Source organism: Chrysemys picta, chromosome 1, assembly GCF_011386835.1.
Source record: "Chrysemys picta bellii isolate R12L10 chromosome 1, ASM1138683v2, whole genome shotgun sequence".
NCBI classification, from domain to species: domain Eukaryota; kingdom Metazoa; phylum Chordata; order Testudines; family Emydidae; genus Chrysemys; species Chrysemys picta.
Window position 1 is genome coordinate 336,143,687 of NC_088791.1, and position 23,639 is coordinate 336,167,325.

The 23,639-nt window shown below is 41.9% G+C and overlaps 1 long non-coding RNA gene across 1 annotated transcript in view; it reads left to right on the forward strand.

Moving 5' to 3' along the window:
- Window positions 1-20,347, forward strand: part of LOC135983512 (uncharacterized) — a 385,110-nt gene extending 364,763 nt beyond the window's left edge. The window contains exon 3 of the long non-coding RNA XR_010601187.1: window positions 20,254-20,347. This is a non-coding gene — a long non-coding RNA (uncharacterized LOC135983512). The remainder of the gene's footprint in view (window positions 1-20,253) is intronic.
- The last annotated feature ends 3,292 nt before the right edge of the window (window positions 20,348-23,639 follow it).

The following is a 23,639-nucleotide window of genomic DNA, read 5'->3' on the forward strand; positions in this document are numbered from 1 at the left end:
TGCAGGAAGAGTGACTAAACAAATCCAACATACGCTGACTCTCCAGGTAATACAAGTAATCAGAAAATTAGAAAAAAATAAGCCACATAATGAGCACAAAATTTCGTTGCAAGGTGGAGATGGGGGAGGGGAAAAAAACCCAGCTTGTGTGACTCGTTGACTAAATCTCATCCACCTAATTCTATGGCAGGGGTCGGCAACGTTTGGCACGCGGCTCGCCAGGGTAAGCACCCTGGCAGGCCGGGCCAGTTTATTTACCTGCTGACGTGGCAGGTTCGGCCGATCGCGGCCCCCACTGGCCGCGGTTCGCCGTCCCGGGCCAATGGAGGTGGCGGGAAGCCGCGGCCAGCACATCCCTCGCCCGTGCCGCTTCCCGCCGCCCCCATTGGCCAGGGACGGCGAACTGCCGCCAGTGGGGGCCACGATTGGCGGAACCTGCCACGTCAGCAGGTAAATAAAACTGGCCCGACCCGCCAGGGTGCTTACCCTGGCGAGCCGTGTGCCAAACGTTGCCGACCCCTGTTCTATGGTTTATCAAATGAATGGAACAGCCTAGTGCATGACAGAGAACAATTCACTTCCCCTCTTATGAATAAATCAGGAAAAAGTGCTCTGTTAATTCAGTAGATTGAGAAAAGAGGCTGTTTCATGCCAAGTCACTAACTTTAGTAATTATAAAAGAAGCTGGATGGGGAGACAGAACGTGTTTCAATTAGTTTCCATTACCCAGTGCTTCAGAGTAGTTAATAACAGCACCAAGTAAATGAAATTGGGAACATTTGCCCAATATTTTCCAGTATTTAAAATTTTTCACACACTCTTACAGAAACTTCAAGAACAGCTCCTTAGAGCCTGGAACTGATGTGTCTGGTTAGGTTTCCCTGTGTGTGTATGTTACACTGCTCTACAGCCAAAATGCTTCTGAAATAAATGTAGTCAAACTTTACTAATTCTGCGTCACTGAGAACAAAAATGATGCTTAAAATTGTTGATTGGCTCTAGTTTTCAAGATATGCTATTGGGTCAGTATATACGACCCTTGACTTGGGAATGGCGGAGGATAAGTGAGTTATAAAGGGAATGGATCTCAATTTAAACCAGAAATGACTAAAATACAGCTTTGACTGGATCTATGAATAAATCTATGACTGGGTTTTGACAGCTCTTGCTTTTTAGGCAAAACAATGAATGATGCAATCTGAAGCTGGTATTGCGTCATACATTATATGAATTGCATTATATAGGAATCACGTTATTCCTAGAAGTCATGGATGATGCAATCATAACGAAGCTTACATCACTCTGCTGAACAAATTGCCCTATATCAGCTCTAGAAATCATACAGTGTTGTGCTCTCTTATTTGTCAGTGTTTGATTTTGCAAAGGGACACATTTCTGTTTAGCCAAAGTGAGCAGAGATGCCTCGTACTTGTGTGAACAGTGCAGATAACTTCTGCTATGTTTGTGGTGAAGTGACTTTTGCATCACAAAAGCGCAGTATAACCACTATGGTTAAGAAAGCCTATCACCTTTATTTTGGCTGCAAAATTGGAGATCAGGACAAGAGGTGGGCCCCACACATATGCTGCAACACTTGTGCAACAAATCTTCGCCAGTGGTTGACCAGGAAAAGGAAATCTATGCCTTTTGCAGTGCCAATGATTTGGAGAGAGCCAACAGATCATACCAGCAATTGTTACTTCTGCATGGTGCCTCCAGTTGGGAAAGGTGTGTCAAAGAAGAAAAAGTGGACTGTGCATTATCCAAACATTCCATCAATTATACGCCCAGTACCCCACGGAGAAGGACTGCCGGTTCCTGATGCACCAGAATCATTCTCACTTCAGTCAGACGAGAAAGAGGAAGAGGATGAAACTTCTGGTCCTGAACCATCAATGTCACAGGACCCATATTTTCTCCCATCCTCCTCCTCTGAACCACACCTCATAACACAAGGTGAACTGAATGACCTTGTCAGGGATTTGGAACTACCCAAGAGTAAGGCAGAGCTGTTGGGCTCCAGACTACAGCAGTGGAATCTCCTGGCAGGTGAAATATTATCATGTAAAGCAACCATAAACACATGAAAAGACCTAGGTTTACAATTTATGATTAAAACTCTACTATCTACACAAGATACATAGACATAAAATGTAAAAACTTAAATATCTTAGAAACAGTAGCCAATCAGTTGTTTTAATTGTCATATTTGAATTCAGCACATCAAAATACATAATAAATAGCACATTTTATCTCTGAAGCAGACGACTTCTCAAAAATTGTAGACCAGTGTTACAGGTTATTCTGTCTCATAGCTGACAAGACAGTATTTTGTTCTGCTTGTTGATATATGAATAAAACATAATTTTCCTCTTTCTGATTTGTTTATTCTACAAACTATAGAATGTAGATAGAATAAAGTTTTTTTCCATGAAACTGCTAGTAAATATAATATATTCCCCACGCACTTTGATGTCTGCTTAGATACTCTTGCTTATTATGATATTGGATGATTTACACCAGCTAAAGATTTGATCCAATATCTTTAATGCATAAATCAGAGGTGTGTGGCTTTGATGTTTTTGTTTAAAAAAACAAAACAAACGGTGGCCTTAGCACCCCTGTTAAAATGAAGAGTGGATTCCAATTTCTGCTGTAATGACCCAAAACACTTCCCCAACTCTCGTACAAAGAGACCATTCCTTTAGAAAACTAATACTTTTGCATTTTCATTGAAATACCGATATTTCAGAGAAGTACATCTACTGCATTTCAAATTGAACGGGGCTAGAACTTGGCAGGAAACAGACCAAAACTGGAGAATCATTTTAGTATTTGGAAGGGGCTATTATAGCTCTGGTGCTTACAAATATGGAAATGGCTAGTAACAGAAGCCAACTCCGGGGGTCTTGCAGTACTGACAGGTAATTCTGTTAAGGCTCTGCATGTTGTGGGTTTGATCTACTGATCATAAAAGGTACCAGCCTGAGCATCTGCTACAGAAACATGCATGATGCAAATGTATCGAGCCTGGCCTCTGACTGGGAGTCTCCAGTGGATTCTTATTCTTGCTCTCACAGGTTGACAGACAAAACTCAAAACCATCAGGAAAAAAATAGACTGCATCCTTTCTGTGAAGAGCAAACAGCGCTCCACGGTACAATCGCTCTAGCAATTCCTTGGAGACAGAGTTGAATAGCTCCTGATCCTGCCTCTCCTCAATTTTGTCTGAAATTTGGGTGTCAAGGGAGACCAACTCTTACGGAACATAATTGTACAATATAGTCACATCCTGATTGGGGCCTCTGGGTGCTGGTGTGACAAATATTCAATAAACTTTTATAAATGGTCAGAAGAGACTGCTGGAATGTGGGTGCCTCAGGGAAACTGGGCAGAGTTGAGGATCTGGCAGCTTTCCCAAATTTGGAACTCAGTTGAGGAAAAGGGTATGTACCTTGAGACATGTCACAATAGGGAGGTTTCAATGTAACAGCCGTGTTAGTCTGTAACCGCAAAAAGAACAGGAGTACTTGTGGCACCTTACAGACTAACAAATTTATTTCAGCATAAGCTTTCGTGGGCTACAGCCCACTTCTTCAGATGCATAGAGTCTGTGTGTTTCACTCTGTGCCTCTGAAGAAGTGAGCTGTAGCCCACAAAAGCTTATGCTGAAATAAATTTGTTAGTCTCTAAGGTGCCACAAGTACTCCTATTCTTTTTACAATAGGGAGGGTTGATTGAGGAATTCATCTTCCCAGCTTTTAGGATGTGAGAAAATTGGGTGGGTGGGGTTCCCTCCTTTGGGTCTGGGACATCAGAGCATAGAGAGTTTTCCCTGTTAGGATCTGCACTGCTTACACATGAATATGACCATTCAACCGAGAATATGGGAGTGCAAAATAGAATAAAGATATGTGCAGTGTGGCAGACTTAACATAGCAGGAGAAACATTAACTCTGCTAATATTGTGATTGTCGGGTGTTTAGTTTGGCAACCTTAATGCTCTATTAATTGTAAAGGCGTGGATTTAATTTTGTGTGGATTAAAACTGAGGGAAAATCGAGGGTGTTGAGAGTTAACTCATTAACATTTGTGAGGAGCAATGAGCACCAAAGAAATGCCTATTTAAATGAATAATTAAATTCCACACAGGAATTTCACAGAGGAACACAGAGACCCGAGTAGTTCATCCGTGGTACCTCCTTGATTGTTGTAAAGCACAAGTCAGAGTCGATAACACTTTGGCTATGTAAAAATAGGATCCTGCAAAAACACAGGTAACGCGGGAAGATTAAGGAAAGCTGTGACTGTGAATGAGGAAGCTTGTATTCATGTAAATGTAAATATGGGAGTTTGTTCATACAAATACAAACCGGTCATATGTTTAGGGTTTGCAAGTTGCATTCAAAGCAGGCCAGTGGGAGCATTTGTTTGAATTCTCCACAAACTGGAATTCGGAAGGCTTCTAAAGCTCTGTGGAGACACCTAATCATAGGACTGGAAGGGACCTCGGGAGGTCATCTATTCCAGTCCTCTTCACTCATGGCAGGAATAAGTATTATCTAGACCATCCCTGATAGGTGTTTGTCTTAAAAATCCCCAATGATGGAGATGCCACAACCTTCCTAGGCAATTTATTCCAGTGCTTAACCACTCTGACAGTTAGGAAGTTTTTCCTAATGTCCAGCCTAAACCTCCCTTGCTATAATTTAAGCCCATTGCTTCTTGCCCTATCCTCAGCGGTTAAGAAGAACAATTTCCCCCCTCCTCCTTTTATGTACATGAAAACGGTTATCGTGTCCCCTCTCAGTCTTCTCTTCTCCAGACTAAACAAACCCTTTTTTTTTGATCTTCCCTCATAGGTCATGTTTTCTAGACCTTTCATCATTCTTGTTCCTCTTCTCTGGACTTTCTCCAATTTGTCCACATCTTTCCTGAAATGTGGCGCCCAGAACTGGACACCATACTCCAGTTGAGGCCTAATCAACATAGAGTAGAGCAGAAGAATTACTTCTCGTGTCTTGCTTACAACACTTCTGCTAATACATCCAGAATGATGTTTACTTTTTGGCAGTGGTGTTACACTGTTCACTCATATTTAACTTGTGGTCCATTATGACCCCCAGATCCCTTTCCACAGTACTCCTTCATAGGCAGTCATTTCCCATGTTGTATTCATAGATTCTAGGACTGGAAGGGACCTCAAGAGGTCATCGAGTCCAGTCCCCTGCCCACATGGCAGGACCAAATACTGTCTAGACCATCCCTGATAGACATTTATCTAACCTACTCTTAAATATCTCCAGAGATGGAGATTCCACAACCTCCCTAGGCAATTTATTCCAGTGTTTAACCACCCTGACAGTTAGGAACTTTTTCCTAATGTCCAACCTAGACCTCCCTTGCTGCAGTTTAAACCCATTGCTTCTTGTTCTATCCTTAGAGGCTAAGGTGAACAAGTTTTTTCCCTCCTCCTTATGACACCCTTTTAAATACCTGAAAACTGCTATCATGTCCCCTCTCAGTCTTCTCTTTTCCAAACTAAACAAACCCAATTCTTTCAGCCTTCCTTCATAGGTCATGTTCTCAAGACCTTTAATCATTCTTGTTGCTCTTCTCTGGACCCTTTCCAATTTCTCCACATCTTTTTTTAAAATGCAGTGCCCAGAACTGGACACAGTACTCCAGCTGAGGCCTAACCAGAGCAGAGTAGAGCGGAAGAATGACTTCTCGTGTCTTGCTCACAACACACCTGTTAATACATCCCAGAATCATGTTTGCTTTTTTTGCAACAGCATCACACTGTTGACTCATATTTAGCTTGTGGTCCACTATAACCCCTAGATCCCTTTCTGCCGTACTCCTTCCTAGACAGTCTCTTCCCATTCTGTATGTGTGAAACTGATTTTTTCTTCCTAAGTGGAGCACTTTGCATTTGTCTTTGTTAAACTTAATCCTGTTTAACTCAGACCATTTCTCCAATTTGTCCAGATCATTTTGAATTATGACTCTGTCCTCCAAAGCAGTTGCAATCCCTTCCAGTTTGGTATCATCCGCAAACTTAATAAGCGTACTTTCTATGCCAATGTCTAAGTCGTTGATGAAGATATTGAACAGAGCCAGTCCCAAAACAGACCCCTGCAGTACCCCACTCGTTATGCCTTTCCAGCAGGATTGGGAACCATTAATAACAACTCTCTGAGTACGGTTATCCAGCCAGTTATGCACCCACCTTATAGTAGCCCCATCTAAATTGTATTTGTCTAGTTTATCAATAAGAATATCATGCGAGACTGAATCAAATGCCTTACTAAAGTCTAGGTATACCACATCCAGAGCTTCACCCTTATCCACAAGGCTCGTTATCCTATCAAAGAAAGCTATCAGATTGGTTTGACATGATTTGTTCTTCACAAATCCATGCTGGCTGTTCCCTATCACCTTACCACCTTCCAAGTGTTTGCAGATGATTTCCTTAATTACTTGCTCCATTATCTTCCCTGGCACAGAAGTTAAACTAACTGGTCTGTAGTTTCCTGGGTTGTTTTTATTTCCCTTTTTATAGATGGGCACTATATTTGCCCTCTTCCAGTCTTCTGGAATCCCTCCCGTCTCCCATGATTTTCCAAAGATAATAGCTAGAGGCTCAGATACCTCCTCTATTAGCTCCTTGAGTATTCTAGGATGCATTTCATCAGGCCCGGGTGACTTGCAGGCATCTAACTTTTCTAAGTGATTTTTAACTTGTTCTTTTTTTATTTTATCTGCTAAACCTATCCCCTTCCCATTAGCATTCACTATGTTAGGCATTCCTTCAGACTTCTCGGTGAAGACCGAAACAAAGAAGTCATTAAGCATCTCTGCCATTTCCAAGTTTCCTGATACTGTTTCTCCCTCTTCACTAAGCAGTGGGCCTACCCTGTCTTTGGTCTTCCTCTTGCTTCTAATGTATTGATAAAAAGTCTTCTTGTTTCCCTTTATTCCTGTAGCTATTTTGAGCTCATTTTGTGCCTTTTGGCTTTCTAATCTTGCCCCTGCATTCCTGTGTTGTTTGCCTATATTCATCCTTTGTAATCTGTCCTAGTTTCCATTTTTTATATGACTCCTTTTTATTTTTTAGATCATGCAAGATCTCGTAGTTAAGCCAAGGTGGTCTTTTGCCACATTTTCTATCTTTCCTAACCAGAGGAATAGCTTGCTTTTGGACCCTTAATAGTGTCCCTTTGAAAAACTGCCAACTCTCCTCAGTTGTTTTTCCCCTCAGTCTTGATTCCCATGGGACCTTACCTATCAGCTCTCTGAGCTTACCAAAATCTGCCTTCCTGAAATCCATTGTCTCTATTTTGCTGTTCTCCCTTCTACCCTTCCTTAGAATTGCAAACTCTATGATTTCATGATCACTTTCACCCAAGCTGCCTTCTACTTTCAAATTCTCAACGAGTTCCTCCCTATTTGTTAAAATCAAGTCTAGAACAGCTTCCCCCCAGTAGCTTTTTCAACTTTGTGAAATAAAAAGTTTTCTGCAATGCAGTCCAAGAATTTGTTGGATAGTCTGTGCCCCGCTGTGTTATTTTCCCAACATATATCCGGATAGTTGAAGTCCCCCATCACCACCAAATCTTGGTCTTTGGATGATTTTGTTAGTTGCTTAAAAAAAGCCTCATCCACCTCTTCCACCTGGTTAGGTGGCCTGTAGTAGACTCCTAGCATGACATCTCCCTTGTTTTTTACCCCTTTTAGCCTAACCCAGAGACTCTCAACACTTCCGTCTATGTCCATCTCTACCTCAGTCCAAGTGTGTACATTTTTAATATATAAGGCAACACCTCCTCCCTTTTTCCCCTGTCTATCCTTCCTGAGCAAGCGGTACCCATCCACACCAACATTCCAATCATGTGTATTATCCCACCAAGTTTCAGTGATGCCAACAATGTCATAGTTGTATTTATTTATTAGCACTTCCAGTTCTTCCGGCTTATTCCCCATACTTCTCGCATTTGTATATAGGCATCTAAGATACTGGTTTGATCTTTCCTCCCAGTTTTGTCCTGACCCTCCTTTCTCTCTGCCAATATAGCCCACACTCCCTCTCATTTCTGACCCATCTCCCAGGTCTCCATGTTCCCCACTTACCTGTGGGCTTTGCTCACCTGTCCCCGTCGAACCTAGTTTAAAGCCCTCCTCACTAGGTTAGCCAGTCTGTATCCAAATAAGGTCTTTCCCCTCCTCGAAAGGTGAACGCCATCTCTGCCTAGCAGTCCTTCCTCAAATAGCATCCCGTGGTCTAGGAAGCCAAAGCCCTCCTGGCGACACCATCTTCGCAGCCAGGCATTCACCTCCATGATGCATCTGTCTCTGCCCGGGCCCCTACCTTTGACAGGAAGAATCGAAGAGAATACCACCTGCGCTCCAAACTCCTTCACCCGTACTCCCAGAGCCCTGTAGTCACTCTTGATCCGCTCAGTGTCACACCGCGCAGTATCATTTGTGCCAACATGGATGAGTAGCATGGGGTAGTAGTCAGAGGGCTGGATAATCCTCGACAATGCCTCCGTAACGTCTCGGATACGGGCTCCCGGCAGGCAGAATACCTCCCGAGATGAAATGTCAGGGCGACGGATGGGCGCCTCCGTCCCCCTCAGCAGAGAGTCTCCGACCACCACTACCCTACGTTTCCTATTCGCAGTGGTGGCAGCAGACCTCCCAGCCTTAGGGGTACGAGGCTTCTCCTCCTTTACTGTAGGGGGTGATTCCTTCTTTCCTGTATCAAGAAGAGCATAACGGTTACCTATTACCATGGCAGGAGGGTTCGGAGCAGGGGTGGAGCGCTGCCTGCTGCCAGAAGTAACCAGCTGCCAGTGTCCACCCTGAGCCATCTCCTCCTCCACCAGTGGTGTATGAGCAGTCCTGTGTACTGGGACAGCTACCTCAGCTGTCTCCACATGGACACTGTCGAGGAATTGCTCGTGGATTCGGATGCTCCTCAACCTAGCCACCTCCTCCTGTAGCTATCCCATCTGCTGCCTGAGAGATTCCACCAGCAGGCACCTCTCACATTGGATGGTCCCCCCAGCCTGGATATCAGTAAGTGGAAATTGCAAGTTACAGTCTCTGCAAAACCACACCAGGATCTGGGTAGAAGCATCCATGCTTAGGCACTCTGTCTGGCTACAGGCACAGGTGGAGGAGACAGAAGCAGTGCTGGCACAGGTGTTGCGGGTCTTCCTAACCATCGTAAGCCTCCCTCTGTCAAACTCCCGTCTGCAGCCCCCTGTCCGCTGAAAGGGTTGTTAAGCAAGAAGTTTTGAATGTAGTTGGTTTATAGGCTTTAAGGGGAATAAAGGGAAAACAGATAGAACCAGCAAGGGACCCTCGCCCCCTTCCTGCTCCCCTTCCAAACTCCCTTGCAAAACTCCCTGTTAGCAGCCCCTGGTCGCTTGTGCGCTGCTTTATAAAGCCCTGGCCTATATGAATGCCCCGCCCACTGATTAAGGCTCAGCCACTTACCAGAGGCTTCTAGCTTTCAAACCTTCCTTTGAAGCTCACAGCTTCCAACTGCCAGCCACAGCACACGGTCCTTCAAACAACCAAACAAACAAACTGACAAACACAAGCTCAGCACACAGCAAGTAACCCCTAAACACAAACAAACACACACTACAGACAGCCACTTACCCCAAAAGGGTGCTGTATTGCTCCTCCTTCACCTGGAGAACTCCCTTGCGAAACTCCCTGTTAGCAGCCCCTGGTCGCAAAAGCTCCCTGGTCGCTTGTGCGCTGCTTTATAAAGCCCTCAGTTGTATGTGTGCAACTGATTCCTAAGTGGAATACTTTGCATTTGTCCTCATTCAATTTCATCCTATTTACTTCAGACCATTCCTGCAGTTTTGTCCAGATCATTTTGATTTATAATCCTATCGTCCAAAGCACTTGCAACCCTTCCCAGTTTGGTAATCTGTAATGGAACAAGGAGAATTGCCTAACGTCACCAATCAATTTATGATATGGGGCCAGTCAGCCTTTCCAGGGAGGTAACTCTACTGTCCCTAGACACATGGATTGTTAAATAATGTTTACTTCCATTGCATGCTGCAGAAAAAATATTTTTTGCATTTGTCTGTGAATGTTGATGACTCTGGGGTTAATTGAATGAAGGATGGGCGATGTACCTGCTGGAGAATGAATCACTGACAATCAATGTATGCATGTATTTGTGCCTCAGTGAAGTACTCAAGAAAGTGCTAGATTCTATGCCATTATAACCTTTTCTACATCATGCCAGCAAATTTTCTAATATATTAGAGGGGTACGTGTTTCTGAATTGTATAGATAATGCATGTCATGAATAAATATTCTGACAACAAATTGCTTTCTACTGAGCCTTAATTTGCAATTTTTGTCTGCAAAAGGCATCAGTGCTCGTATCTTGTATACAAGTTCTTTTGGTAGCATTATCATTATTCAGCACTTAGCAATGCTCAGCCAGTCATATCACTCAAACAACTGGCAGGTGTCTTGTTCTACAGATGGATAAGCAGTACCACATGTTAAACTGCGAATATCTAGAAGATGTGTTTCAGCGTGTATTTGTTGACCATCCAGCCATCTGTCAGATTTTCTTTAGAGGATGGCCCACAGTGGTTTGGCAATGAGCGAGAATGGTGTAATTATTGGTATTAGGTTCTTAATTGCCCTCATAGTGTCCCTGTACAGCCTCATCTACCGAAAACTAAATTAGATGGGCAGATGTATAGTCTGGGAAATGGTCCAGATTATTCTTTAAATATCAAAGGGTTCAACACTGGCTACACTAAACAGTGTCCTCCTTGATGTTATCATTGCTTCAAGTACCACCGAGGAGGTGCTTTGAGTAACATAATGATGAGGAACTCGGGGATGGTGGGTTGAAAAGAAAAGGGGGAAAAAAAGAAAAAAATCATTTCTCAGCAACCAGAGATGCTGATCCTGATCGCTTAGGTCCTTAAGGTCTTTCTAGACACTCAGACATTTAAGTACTGTAATATAGCGAATTAGCAGCTATGACAATAATTTGGGAGTCAGGAGGTGCGGGGGTCTATCCTGCACTCTGCTATTGGGTTGCTGTGTGCCTTTGGGCAAGTCAAAGCATCTTTCTGGGCCATTGTTTCTCTTCACACCCATAGTTGGTTTGGACTCTAAGCTCTTTGGGTAGAGGAATGTCTCTTGCTCAGGGCTGCCCGGGGGGGACAAGTGGGGCAATTTGCCCCGGGCCCCCAGGGGCCCCCACGAGAGTTTTGGGGGCCCCTGGAGCAGGGTCTTTCACTCGCTCCAGGGCCCCTGGAGCAGGGTCCTTCACTCACTCTGGGGCCCCCGGAAAACTCTCGTGGGGCCTGGGCCCCCGGAGCTTCTTCCGCTCCGGGTATTCGGTGGCAATTCGGCAGCGGGGGGGTCCTTCCGTCCCGGGACCCGCCGTCGAAGACCCCAGACCCCCTGAATCCTCTGGGCGGCCCTGCTCTTGCTGTGTGTCTATACAGTGCCTAGCACAATGGAGCCCACCCCTTTCGGGATGGGGGGGATTAGATGCTGCCATATACAAACAACATGTCCCAGACATTATGCAGGATCATGATGAATTTGCCTGGATGGTCCTCGGTCAGTTTATGGCGGTGAGTAAATAGAGTAGAAACACGCTCACAAAGTAGGGTGGCACATTGCCTTTTTTCGTTGCCTTGGCAGATCCAGGAATATCAGAGCATGCAGAAGAAACTTGGAAGTTGTTTCTGTTGTTTTGTTTCTTGGTTTATTTTTGTATTGAAATGCACATCTCCCAGAAGCTCAGGAGTGGCTGGGTGTTGAGAAAGGGGATCGGGTTTCAGGAGAGGGTCTAGTTTGGCGAGTCACTGGAGGGCTCAGGAATGCAAGCTGCATGCAGACTGCTAGTTCTCCAAGTCTAGAACCCCAATTTATAATGCTGACCATTAAGCATACTTTATAAAGATATTTTCTACAGCTCTGTCTGCCCCCCCGCCATTGCTAATTGATAATGAAACATGGTGATAGTGAGCCTGGGAGGATTGTACTTAGTTCTTAAGTAGGGCTATTCTGTTCAAAATGATGTGTACATGTTAGCACTAATGAAGCTGATGACTATGACTAACTACCAGACGCACCTGTCTCCATTGTTACCTCCCTCCGTTTGCCTTTTTATTTACCCGTTGCATATTGTTTAGATCCTAGGCCATGAGCTGTCTGGGGCAGGGACTCTTTGTATGTAGAGTTCCTTGTGTAACCTGTTTAGGGCTCGAGGGGCTAGTGCTATACAAATAATACCTCCTTCAGCCTAGCACTACCTGTGTTTTAATATTATTTGTATTGCAATAGTGCCTAGGCCCCTCAGCTGGTGATCAGGTCTCTGTTGTGCTAGGGACCATACAAACACAAAACGAAAAAAGACTGTTTTTGACCCGAAGAGCTCCCAGTGTGAGTAAACAGGTAACATCCCCTCATAAAACCTATTAACTCTTTTTATAAATGGGGGAATATGAGGCAGAGTGTTTAAATCACATTCCCAAGACGCCAGAGGTAGCCAGTGTTGGAACCATGATTAGAACCTGTTAGTTCCTAGTCCTGTGTTTAGTCAGCTAAACCATGTTGAACAGTTGTTAGCCTGAAAACAAATGTACCCTAGTGGACTTTGTGGTTTGGGCATTAAAATACCACATATCATCCTCTCCGTTGTCTCTGCCCCAACCTTTGTGGTTTTGGACTGAAGCTTCATTCCCAGGCTAGCCTAAGTAAATACATCTAGGCGAAGTATACAAAGAGACACAATCCTGTAAAAGTCCAACACAAGCCCTGGACTGGTAGATGTGTGATTCTGTTTGAAGGTATGTGAATAAGAATTCTGGAATAATCTCTCGAAGCACTTAAACAATCCACATGAGTAATTGCTGCCATTATAAATAGCCATGTTTCTGTCATATTCTTTCGTTAAAAAAAAAACCAAAAACCTTCAAGAAAACAAAAATAACTAATGTAGAATCTCCAGACCTGATTCTTTGCTCAACTGTATAATTTAGGAGTAACTCCATTGAAGTCAATGGAGTTACGCTAGTGGAAAAATGGTGAAAATGAGGGGACAGTCAGGCCCATTGTGCAAAACGTGCAATAGAACTTCAGAGGACAGTTTGCATACCATTAATGTAAATGCTATATTTGTAAATTAGTCATCTTCAAACCCCACCCGTCTTCAGGACTTTCATATTGTGGTGACTAAATTTTTATAGGATCATTTGTCAATTTTAAATCTCTGTATGTATGGAGTATTAGTGTAACCATTTGGTCACAGGATATTAGGGAGACAAGGTGGATGAGGCAATATCTTTCACTGGACCAACTTCTGCTGGTGAGAGAGACAAGTTTTCAAGCTACACAGAGCTTGTCTCATTCACCAGCAGAGGTTGGTCCAGTAAAAGATATTGCCTCGCCCTCACCCAACTTTAAATCTAGTCAGTTTTGAGAAAGGAGTTAAAAATAGTTTCAGGTACCATATTTGATCCAGTCTCTATATAACTCTCTGAAGTGTATGTCACGCTTCCGCCTCTGTGCACAATTTGAGAGTTGTTTGCGGGCCTACTTAGGGAGCTTTGCTTCTTCAGGTCAAGCTGCACCATCTTGTGCATTTAGCACAAGTGGTCTCTGGTTCAATCCTCACTGTGTCCACCAAGATGGCAGCCACCACCTCTGTTCTGGCAATTTGTATAACTTACAATCACATTTTCCTATTTAACAGTAAATAGAAATCGTCGTGTTAGATAATTTTATACTGGTGTATGCACCGTCCTTACAATTTTTAAGCGTGCGTGGACTGGTTTGGAAAAAATCCATTTTGAGGAAAATGAATGCATTTAATAATTAATGATGTAAAAGAGGCTTCAATTAAATTACTAACAAACATTACAGAGTGGCACAAAGTTTAAAACTGGGTTAAATTGCAGCCCTGGGGCATTTAGTATATTTTCCTGTGTTCAGAAGCTCAGAAGCCATTAAACATGGTTGTGGAACCAAGAAATCAGGCCATTAAACTGTTTCCCCTTCCCACAAATAAATAAATAAAATAAATTGGTGATACATGATTCCAATGCCCAGAGAATTGTGTTAAGAAACTTGGTAGGTGCAATTCTCATGCAAATTTCTGAGGCCTGTGACATCTAACTTATGTATACGAGTATCTCAATTGAGTTCAATGGTAGTATTCATGTGCTTAGTTACTCACATTTTTTAATATTTCCAGGATCATGGCCTAACTTTTTCCTCCATGCTCACCAGAACAGTTGCTGGGTTGATTCTTAGGTCTGCTTTGCCTTGCCCTCCTCTAACCTAAATAATACCAACCTCATAGCAGGTCTATAAGAATGGGGGGAGGCTGAAGTATTAAGTCAAGACATTTCTGCCCAATGCCACGCTGCCCCTCTCTCAGTACAAATGGATGAAGCATCCACCCTAAAGTATCCAAGAAACTTGGGACGAAATCATGGTCCCTGTGGCAAAACTCCCATTGACTTCAGTGGAGCCAGGATTTCACACTTAATACTAAATGCTACTCTTCAGTCCATTAGCGCACGATTGTTTTATAATTTGTAAGACTAACCCCGTGCTTGTAAATTCAAGGACCATAAGCTTTTCCAGATAGTAAATTATACTTTTATCTTCCCCAAAAGATAAGGCAGAAGTAATTATCTCAAATTGGGAGAATGATAAATAATGAAGAGTACAGGTCACTGATATAGAGCAATCTGAACCATTTGGTAAGCTGGGGTCAAGCAAACAATGTTTTTTAATATGGCTAAATGTAAATCTATACCTCTAAAAATAAAGAACATAGGTCGTACTGACAAGACAGAGATTTTTATCCTGGGAATCAGTGCCTTTGAAGAAAATTTGGGTGTTTCGGTGGGTAATCTTGAGCTCCTGGTATGATAATGTGACCAAAAGGACAAATACAATCCTTGGATGCATAAACAGAGGAATCTTGAGTAGAAATAGATTATTTTACCTCTATATTTGGCCCAGATGATGGCACTGCTGGAATACTGTGTCCAGTTCTGATAGCAACAATTCACAAAGTTGTTGATAAATTACGGAGGGTTCAGAGAAGAGCCATAAGAATGATTAAAGGATTTTAAAAATATGCTTTATAGTGATAGACTTGAAGAGCTCAATTTATTTAGCTTAACAAAAAAAGGTTAAGGGGCGACTTGGTTACAATCTATAAGTATCTACATGGGGAACAAATGTTTAACAATGGCTCTTCAATCTAGCAGAGAAAGATATAACCTGATCCGGTCGCTGGAACTTGAAGCTAGAAAAAATCAGACTGGAAAGAGGGCATATTTTTTTACTAGTGATGATATTTAACCATTGGAACAATTTACTAAGGGTCGTGGTGGATTTTCCATCACTGGGGATTTTTAAATCCAGATTGGATTTTTTTTCTAAAAGAAAGGCTCTAGGAATTATTTTGGGGCAGTTCTGTTGCCTGTGTTATACAGGAGGTCAGCCCAGGTCAGGGGTTCTCAAACTTCATTGCACTGCGACCCCCTTCTGGCAACAAAAATACTACAGGACCCCCGGGGGGGGGGGGGGAAATTGAAGTCTGAGCCTGCCCAAGTCTCACCACCCTAGGTAGGGTGGCTGAAGCCAAAGCCCAAGGGCTGCAGTCCCAGGTGTATGGGGGCGGGGGACTGTAACCTGAGCCCTGCCACCCAGAGCTGGTGCCCTCTGACGTTGACTTCAGCCCCGAGCAGTAGGGCTTGGGCTTCGGCCCCGGGCCCCAGCAAGTCTAACAGCAGGCCTGGTGACCCCATTAAAAAGGGATCATGACCCACATTGGGGTCCCATCCCACAGTTGGAGAACTGCTGGACCAGAAGATCATAGTGGGCATTTCTGGCCTTGGAAACATTAAATCTGTTTTCTATCTTGCTTCTATTTAATGCAGGGGAAAAGGCACCTGATACTGTTTTTCAAATTCTGTCTTCTGGAGGCAGAGGAGAAAAATAAAAGAAATTTGTTCCACCAGGTTGGCAAAGCTTAAGGATGGAGCTCAAAGGCAGCCTTGTGGACAGATGGATGACTAGATACGTGCTCAAATACTATGGTGATACGAGCCATATAAATACAAAGACAGAAGATTCAAGTACATTGTACATATTGCTGGTGGGCAAACGTAATGTGTTCAGATGATAGGACCAAAAGTTGAGATGTTTTTTGTTTAAACTTCAGGAGATGGCATGGTATCTGGAAATTTAACAAAGGTTATCTACCTTCCAGCTATGTTCAAAATACCATCACACAGATATCCGTTCTGGTATTTCAGTAGCATGTCAAAGAGAGAAGTGTGATTAGAGCTGTACGGAGAATGGAACTTCCATTTTGTGAAGGATTTCGACAGTTTTAACTTTTGGTTTTGAACTGTCCTGGTATAGTTAAAGTGGTAAAAGCCCCTAGTGTGGACACAGCTATAACACCATAAAAATGCCTTATACCGAAAAGCATTTTCTCATATGTGAAGGGGAATAAGCTGTCTTGGTATTATTGCATATACACAAGGGGTTGTACTGGTATAACTATTTTGTTTGTTTTTTAAAACAATCACACCCTTAACAGATCTAGTTTTACTAGTACAATAACTGTGTGTGAGGCCTGAGTCACTCAGTTGAATTACCTATTCTGTAAAGCAGCTGCCAAGTCTTCAGGCAGTGTGAAAATAATAAACAGTTCTGCAGAGAATAATAATAGTTTTAATCTAAAGCGCATTGGAGTCAAGGGAAGGACTTTCGTTGACTTCCCAAAGATTTTGGATCAGGCCCTATATGGTTGCTCTCCATGCATAAACAACTCCTCGTTTTTGAATTTCACTTGTTTTGGACAATCAAAAGAGAATAAACCATTTTACTTTGTTTCAAGTCACCACTGAATGGATCTTGTACATTACCAGGGTCTAGAAGGGAAATTATTTCCAATTGTTTTTACTGAAATTGTTATAAAAACATTAGCAATTGTTTAATAAATTACTTTTGCGGATGCATTGACCTGACTATATGTAATTACATAACAACAAACTCTACCACTTATAAAAAGTTCTGCCTTCAAATCTTTGTTCTTTCATTTATACTAGGCTAGAGATCTGTCCTAGAAATTTGTGTTCTTTCTTCTGTACTCTTAATAAAAACGTTCAGTCAGTCTGTTTTCTGTACAAAATTTATGAACCAGTTAGTTAAATATTTAATGCTTCTAAGTATATGGCATAGTATGTGATGACTAGGAACTTCACTAAAACCATGTCCAACCACTGTAATGGGTTCAAATCCCAGACGTCCCAAGCTGGCTCGGTACTTATGCAGTAAATCAGAGAAGTCCCAAGATGCTGTGTTCATGCACACAAGCCTGGCCTGCTGCATGCACTGACAAGATTAATTACAGACCTCTGAACCTGATGTGTTTTCTTAATATCCAACATCACTTTCATTTTCCTCATTGAAGCTGAAATATGAGGCTTGCTCTTGCATAATTCAACAAAACTCTTTGAGGGTGGAACTATTTTTAATATTTCTAAATGCTAGTGAATTACCAAAGTGAGTGATAAGAAGCACAGCAGTTTGTTTAGAGTCATTTCTAATGATGGTGCAAACAAAGAAAGAAAATAAGATTATTTCCAAAATGTCAGACCATTGGAGCAGTTGGAACACCAGTCACACTCATTCCCACACGTGCAAACCAATGGATCTAGCTTTCATTCTACACACGTTCCCGAAATCCAGTTGTAAGCAGCATGGCAGTTAGAGCTTTGCTGTCCAAGTTCATACTTTGTCTTGCTATTCAAAGAGCTGTAAAAAATTAATATTTGAGTTGCAAGCTGCTGTTTCAAAATGTGGCCAATTTTGTTTAAAAAACTGTTTCCTCAAGCTTTTTATGGCCCTCTGTTATAATGATAATTAATACTCTGCTTTTCGTAGCACCTTAAAGTGCTTTGCACACATTAATATACTACCCTGGGAAAACTAGTAAGTGTGGAAAAAAATGTGATGCAGTACCTCCAGAAAAGCCATATTGGATTTTACTCAGGGCTATGAGCTAGGATGCCCTTAGTTCTTTTCATAGTATTTTAACAAACATTGGACCAGATTCTGCTCTGACACCGAAGTGAATCAGGAGTGACTCCACTGACGTCTGTGTAGATGCACTTGTGTAAACCTCTTTTAAGTGCTTAGAGCACAATCTAATGCACATTGAAGTCAGAAGGAGTCTCATTTGACTTCAATGGGCTTTGACTCAAACCCTAAATGGTTTGGTCAAGGCCTTGAAGTCAGTATTACAAATAGGATTTAACCCCCTGGCTCCAAACTCTGTCCTATGCGTTAGCACACAACCATCCTTTCCTTCTTAATCGTACAACTTAAATATGCGTGTGTGTGTGTGTGTGTGTGTGTGTGTGTGTGTGTGTGTAAATTATATGGTGTGTGCATGAAACACAACATATACTCTGTTACGCAAGGGTGCATGCCCCCTATGTAATGGTGTTATGCTCCTAAATTGCAGAACTATGTGCCTCCTAAAATAGGCACCATTTTTAAAAAAGAGAGTGAAAACCCAGAGAAATACTACAGTGATGAGAACCATAAAAGTATCTGGACAGAGGCGGAGGCATTCAAAGCTGTCAAAAGGATTTAGACACATATCTTCTGTTACTTTTAATAAAATATCAGAAGCAAAATCCTCTAGACTGCTCTGAAAGTCTCAGGGCTGGTCTACACTACCACTTAAAGTGATGTTGCTTACGTCGCTCAGGGGTGTGAAAATGAAAATGACACCCCCCCTGAGCGACATAAGTTACATTGACTTAAAGATGCTCTGGCATAGCTTCCGCCTCTCGTGGAGGTGGAGTAATTATGCCGACGGGAGAGCAGTAATTAATCTCCATCGGCATAGCGTGTCTTCACCAGATGCACTCCAGCTGCGCCGATGTAGCACGGTAGAGTAGATATGCCCTCAGAAAGATGTCTATGCTGTCCTGCAGTATGGACTCAGGGCACGTGAAGAGCAATACACGCCAGAGAGCTGAGCTGTAACTCCCCAGTGTGGACGCTGCAGGTGTGAACTTAGGTCCCGAGTTCGCACTAATCTCGGTACCCTTAGGTTCATACCTGTAGCATCCACACGAGGGAGGTACAGCATGTTCAAATTGGTGTGAACTGCTATTTGCACCCCATGAGTGCACTACTGAACTACGGGACAGCGTAGACATGGTCTGTCAGGTGATAATTAGTTCTGGGCCAGTGAAATTGTTAAGGTTCAATATCTTGGAATTCTTGATGCTAGAAAGGGTGACTACCTGTATATATGCTGTTAGCAAGAGAAGAATCCTAATTTTTCACTAGTTAACTTGGCTCTTATTCCTTCTGAATCAATAAGATGCCAAGTCATCAGACTGTAACACTGTAAAACTGTGTATCAAAAAAGTATTTCAGGTCATTAGAATTTTTTTAAAATTACAACTGAGTGAATCATTGATTTGTTTGTTTTATTTGCTGGCCAAACTGAACTAGAATTTGTTTTGGATTGATCCAAAATCAGAAACTTTCAGTGAGCCACAAAAAAACAAAAACAAAAAAAAAATCGAGTTGAACAAACCATTTTGTTTAGAGTTATTTGTATGATTTTTTTTTTAACCATGGGGAAAAAAAAAGTAAAATGAGAAACACAAAGCGGTTTTGAATTTAAAAATTAAAATGCTTCATTCCAAAAATGTCAATGAAATGCTTCAATTTTGGGGGAGGAGGGTATGGAATCTTGTTTTTGACCAAAACAATTTGAATTGAACATGAATTCCCAAAATATGTCAGTGAACACAAATGTACATTGTTTGGCTATAAACAAATTGTTCAACTTTTTTTGCCATGTTCTATTTAAAATGTGTTATTTCCTTTCCCTTTTAGCTCTTGAAAGTTGAATTTTATGGTAACTATGGTCTAATAGTGATATTCAGCGTTGAATATTTTTTTAGACCAACTAAAATATGAATTATCTGACAATTTCTTAGACAATTAGATAATACCTAGCTATCAGTGTGATAGATGCCTTATAGATATCTAGGTAGGATGGATAGATGCATGGGTTGAATATTAACTTCTGAATGCAAGTCTGGCTGTCTCAGGCTATTATTAACTAAAAATGAGGGAATCCTTTTCAATATGGCTCATAATTTTTCATTACAGGACACTACAGTCTTCCAGACAGGATTAATCTGTTAACGATTCTGATGTGAAGGTGTCATTGATGCATTAAGGACAGTGGTGATACAAGTAGGTTCTTATTGTCTTTTAAAATCTTTCTTACTGAAATTTAACTAAGCAATATAGAAATACTTAGAGCGGGACCGCAAATCAATTTTAAGATTCAAGAAGCTGTATACAGCAAGTCCATTGAAGGGGTGGTCCTTTGAATTACCTGTTATGCAGAATAATTTATTTCCTCCAGGTATGTATTTGATTTCTTCGTATTTTTTTAAATTTGTTATTACAGTTGCTGCTTGGTAATTTTTACCATATATAATTTTTAAAAACTAATATTCTTTGAATAACCTCACTGCATCTCATCATCGGTTGGTTCCTCTTTTGTTCTTATTGTTGCTGTAGACTTTAAGTTCGTATAATCTTTTTGCTATTCACTTGAGAATTTTGTACAGAAATGCTGTATGCTGTTACAAAGGATTTTCAGAAACACACCAATGAAGCTGTAATCACGTCTAGTCCCAAAGCTTCTAGCGAGCATGACGATGGGGATTTTATGTATGGAGAAGAGTCTACCTTGAGTTGTTGGGTTTTTTTTCTTAGTATTATTTTATATGTCTAAGATGCAACTGGGGTCTGAAAGAATAAACTTAATCATTCTCTCTATTCCTATTCGAATGATGTTCCTCACTTGAATAAACACTGTAAGGAAATACATGCAAAGAGGTGGTGGTTGTTTTTAGTTTCCCAGAAAAGAGACAAATCTAAAACTAAAGGGATAAATTTTAGTTGAGGACCATGGGTGAAAATTTCAAATCTGTGCATGGGTTTTCAGCTTCAAGTCTCACCAGCAGACCTGATCAAAACAAAACAGGAACATTTCACAATTTTTTTCAGGATCAAATATGTGTATTTATTTGGATAACATTTGAACTAAAACTTCCCAAACTGAACGATTTTGAATTGTCTATAAGCCACTGCAGTCTTTGTGTAAGTAGACACAGTTCTCACCAGTCAATAATGGTTGTCTCCCTTCACTTCAGGGTTGAATAGCTAATTTGACTATAGCAGTTATTTTCAGTTTTGGGTGTTGCCAGATAGTTCTCCCCACAACCAAGTTGCTTTTTCTGTTGATCCTGTAATTCTCTGCTTACATCCCCCATGGTTTGTTTTATTTTGTTTTCCCCCGGAGAGTTTATTGTGATTTTACTGTAGGATCAAGATGGCCTACAGGAGAAGGAACCCATTATTTGTGAAATTTCTGTGTCTGGGGAGGGAACTTTAAAGATATAACATCTTACTTGAATAATGCAAAGGGAAGTTCTTGCCTAAATTGATTCTGTCATTTCTGTAACTGACTGTGAATGTTTCTAACTAAATTGTGCTGTGTGGTAATATAACCTGCCTTCCTGATTTCTTGTTTAAATGGGTAATAAACAAAAAAACCCACACTAATTAATTTGGGCTTTTTTCTGTAGAAAAGTCAGCCTTTTAATAGAACGCTTGATGGTTTAATCAAAGTCTTAGCTTCCATTAATGAAAACTACATAGCACAGTGAGGATCAGATGAATACTTGCCCTTGCTGGAAGAGTGTGAAGTTCAGCTACCCCTTCACAGAGCTAAAATATTCTGGTTTTGTGTGAGGGAGGTGAATGGCAGATAAGATTTTCTTCTCCTGACCCGGGCAGATACTATTACCACTATTATTCTAGCCCATGGACTGAAATAGCAGCCACAGCATTCCCATATTCTATCCCCCCACACACTCCACGTTAGTGCAAATGCACTAGTGCTTGCTCTAATGGCCCTTTCCAGGTCTCTCTGTGGCAAGTTTGAAAGAACCTCTGTGCACACTGGCTCTGCATATGCCTGTCCATGCCATAGAAGGGCAATACAGGATTGGATAACATCATTACTGAGGGATAGAGTGACTCTGACCCTAGCATAGGTGTAGCGGAAGGTACAAGGAGCCTTCTCCCTTGACTTGCAATTGCCAGAGTCCTGATTTCCACTAGGAGGGACTGCTCCCTCCCTGTGCAAATCATCCCAAACAAGGAGGAAAGTATATGGGGCCATGATTCCACCCACCCCTTTTCCAAAATTGTTAGGTGTGGTGGAGTGAATAGGCTCTGGGCATACCAGGTAGCAAGGGGAAGGACTGTGCCCCTGAGACAGCATGGCTCCATACTGTCCCAACATCGGTTAGTGCATAGTCTGACACAGCCTCTGTAATGATCACATGGCATTTAGGAAAGAACTCTTTCCTTGCAAGGAAAGCCTATTCTTCAGTAGGGAAAAATGTGTGTGTTTTACATAAGGCTGGGGTAGTAGTTTTAACAGGTTAGCTGGTTGAGATGAACCTCCCTGCTAGGGTTTACCTTGATCAGCTAACGAATGTTAAAACAACTGCCTTGTCTACACCAGAATTTTAACATGGGTTAACATGTGTAAACCAACACATGTTAAGAATACTCCTCTCCCCTAGTATAGACGTGCCCTAACTCAGTGATAATATAGGAATATCAATTACTATTAATCACTAATCAACTTTAAAAATATGTGAATGGCAAATAAAAGTTATGGAACAGTAAACACTTCCTTTAACTTTAAGGTTCCTCCTTTAAGTCAGAAGGATTAAGTGAGAACAAGGCTAAAAGCCTGTTTAATTCATTACAAATTTACCCTTGCTAGGGAAAATGATCTGAGAGGAATCTTTATAAGCAAAGGTGCAGTGTTTGTGACCACAGCATATAGATTCTATTCTCTTAGGCCTTCGGAGAGGCAGAGCAAAACAGATCGCGCTATTTGTAGTAAGATGCGGCCCTGAAATATAAATTTTTGTCAGAGGCCTAGTCTGAGGCCTGAAGCCTGAACCAAAGTACTTCCAGGCACTGCTAAGCAAAAGCTGGGCTGTGAGCCAGAGGCAGGCCCCGCTCACAGAAGTTGACGAGAAGAAGATTGTTAGAAGCAGGTGCTTAACATATAAGGGCTAATAAGAGGAACTTATACCAAGATGGCACCTGGACAGCCCGATACAAGGACACTCCATAGACATAACAAGGAACAGGCATGTGCATCTTAAAGACAGGACAGCATGATGGATAGATCTGTATGTCTGGAACAACATGATCAAAGGGGAGACAGCACCCTAATGAGCCAAGAGGCTGTACCTCAATACGTCAGGAGGGATAAGTAATTTGTCCTGTAACTGTATAAAAGTAGGTCCCGGAGTGCGTATCTTTGGCCAGCCTAGGGGGCAATGGAAAGTCCCGCCACTGACTGAACTGTGTCCATTGCCAGGGGGCACATATTCGTAGTATGTCCTGTAGAGTCTATAGGAAACTATTACTGTGCTTTGTTTGACAATAAA